At 44.5% G+C, this 3,081-nt stretch overlaps 1 pseudogene; it reads right to left on the bottom strand.

Annotated features, from left to right (window-relative positions):
- Positions 1-253: 253 nt before the first annotated feature.
- On the bottom strand, positions 254-1,887 carry LOC113191150 (signal recognition particle 19 kDa protein pseudogene; annotated as a pseudogene).
- Positions 1,888-3,081: the final 1,194 nt, after the last annotated feature.

Here is a 3,081-nt window from a genome sequence, read left to right as displayed (position 1 = left end):
TCCTCCAGGGCAGTGGCTGTGGGGCATCGTCCCACCTGCAGGCCTCGGGTTCGTGTCATCGGCCACAGGAGGCCCACCCACGGTGCCAGTGATGGGCTCAGGGGCGCAGGGATGGCGGGTCTAGGCCAATGGGGGTCAACGAGACACCAGAAGACCTTGCCAGGCTCTCAGTCCTGTTGGACGTAAACCAGGAACACGTGGTTCTGGTTTTATGGGATGTCCCCTTGCAGCCATGAAAAACCAGCCGGAAGAATTAGATGACATGTGATATCCCAGACAACGGAATCTCCAGCGTCGGGATCTCCAGGCCTGCAGTCCCGCACTCTCCAACAGGGTGGCCGCTGACCACATGCGGCTGCTGAGCACTTAAAACAGGGCCAAACGGAGCTATGCAGTAAGTGTAAAATACCTGACAGATTTAGAGGACTTAGGATTAAAAAAAAAATACATCACACACACACACACACACACACACACACACACACACATATATATATATAATCAATAATTTTTAAAATATTGGTTACAGTTTCACACAATAATATTTTAATCTATTGGATTAAGTAAAATTGTTACTAACATTGATTTCACAATTTTGCTTTGTCTTGTTTTGCTTTTTGGGACAGGGAATTGAACCCAGGGGCACTTAACCACTGACCCATAGTCTCACCCCTTTTTTATTTATTTATTTTTTCAGTTTGAAAAATTTATTTTATTTATTTTATTTATTTTGTGGGGATTCCAGGGATTGAACCCAAGGGTGCTTAACTACTGAGCCACATCCCCAGCCTTTTTTTATTTTGAGACAGGGTCTCGCTAAGTTGCTTACAGCCTTGCTAAGTGGCTGCAGCTGGCTTTGAAGCTGTGACCCTCCTGCCTCAGCCTCCTGAGCAGCTGGGATGACAGGCGTGCACCACCACACCTGACATGCAAATTTTACTTCATTAACTTAACAAGTGAACAAAACACGTATTTCAAATCTTATTAAACTTATTTTTTTTCTGACATATTCATTTGTATCGAGGACAAATAGAATTTCAAGTAACTTAGAGACGGTCCACTGTCCATTTGAAACGATTCTTTCTTCCACAAAACCCCTTCATTGAAAGACAAAACCAACAAAACCTCCAAAACTACTACAACAGCAACAACAACAACTTGTCTTTTATACTGTGTAAATACTAGATGCAAATTTCTTACATAATTCATTGTTAATTCCGATGATGAAGGTGGGAGGCATAAATGTTCCCAGTTTGGTCAAATGATGCCAACAAAGAGCTGTTTCTGGACTGGGGGTGTGGCTCAGTGGTAGAGCGCTTGCCTAGCTCCTGTGAGGCACTGGGTTCAATTCTCAGCACTGCATAAAACTAAATGAAAAAAAAAAGATCCATAAAAAAAAATGCTGTTTTCCTTAGATGCAAAGAAGTCCCCACCCTGCGTCTTACAGCAGGACCACAGCACACTTGATCGCTTCTTTCTTCCCCTTTTTTGACTTCCCTCTCCTCTCTGCAGACGTGGGTCACCACCTCCTGTTCACGTGCCCTTGTTTTGGGTTTAGGTATCGCCTCTGTAGCAGACAGCACCGCTGACTTATGGGTGGGAAATCAGACGGAGGCTGCCGTCTCCCTGCGGAGCTGGATCCGGACTGCTTCTGTATTACACATCACAATTCCATTCTCTAGGGCACATTTTATTTTTCTCAACAAACACATTAAGATCAACCACTGAGGATACATCTTGAATCTCTGTGGCCGTAGGATTTTCAAGAGTCTTATTTATGGAGATCCACCTTCCGTCTGTGATGGTCTTCTTATTATTTAAATAAGCAGGATAGATACAGATAAGCCTTTCCTGGTCTGCCAGGGACCTTGTGGGGCCACAAGCCATTGCCACTTGAGTCCACACAGAGACAGCCCAGGTCCCACCTGCAGAACACCCCCTTTTTTGTTTTTAAGGCAGGGACTCTAAGTTGCTTAGGGCCTGGCTAAGAGGCTGAGGCTGGTTTTGAAATTGAGATCCTCCTGCCTCAGCCTCCAGAGCTGCTGGGATGGCAGGCGTGGGCCACGACACCTGGCTCGTCTGCTTCTTTTTACTTTCACTGATGGTTACAAGAAGATGGTGAACTGCATGTGGCTCACGTACTGTTTCTAATGGAGAGTGATGCTCTAGACAGTTGTGTAAGCTGGTGTGCCATTGATCTGCTCATTTATGGGGAAGTGTGACTTTGAGAATACTGAATTTCTGTGCCCTAAGATAGGCATGCAGCAAAAAGTTCTGTATCTAGGTTAGAAGAAGAGGTGAAGAGCTGGACATTTTAATGGAAATTGTGTATGTGTGTGGTGCTGGGAATTAAACTCAGGGGCAATCTGCTACTGCATGCCCAGGCCCTTTTTACTTTTTATTCTTTTGGTACTGAGTGTTGAACCCAGGGGCACTTAACCACTGAGCCACATCCCCAGCCCTTTTGTATTTTATTTAGAGACAGTCTCACTGAGTTGCTTTGTGCCTCACTAAGTTGCTAAAACTGGCTTTGAACTTGTGATCCTCCTGCCTCAGCCTCCCAAGCCTCTGGGATTTACAGGCATGTGCCACCATGCCTGGCCAAAGATGTAGAAATTTTAACATTCACAAAAACGTAGAAAAAATTCAATGCCCAGGCCCCAGCGCTAACAGTCCTAAACACACGTTCCGTGGACATCCCCTTCCAGTGTTGCTGATTCTCTCAAAGCAAAGCTCAGATGTCAAGTCCTTCCGTTCGTAATTGCCTTGGTATGTATTTCTAAGAGACAAGACCTCTTGTTTTAAAAAAGAAATGTAAACTATTGCAGAGTTGGGATACGGCTCAGTGGAAGAGCATTTGGCTAGCATGTTCGGGGGCCTTGACTTTGATCCCCAGCACCACACACACACACACACACACACACACACACACACACACTCACACACACACCCCACTTATGTATATGTATATACGTTCATATGATGTATATATGTTTATACATACACTAGCATTAACACATGAAGAAAACCTTTAATATCAGCTAATATCTAGTCAATGTTCAGATTTCCCAAATTATCTTA

This window comes from Urocitellus parryii, chromosome 11, assembly GCF_045843805.1.
Source record: "Urocitellus parryii isolate mUroPar1 chromosome 11, mUroPar1.hap1, whole genome shotgun sequence".
NCBI classification, from domain to species: Eukaryota; Metazoa; Chordata; class Mammalia; order Rodentia; family Sciuridae; genus Urocitellus; species Urocitellus parryii.
Note: the sequence above shows the minus strand (reverse complement) of the source record. Positions and strands in the feature narration are given on the sequence as shown.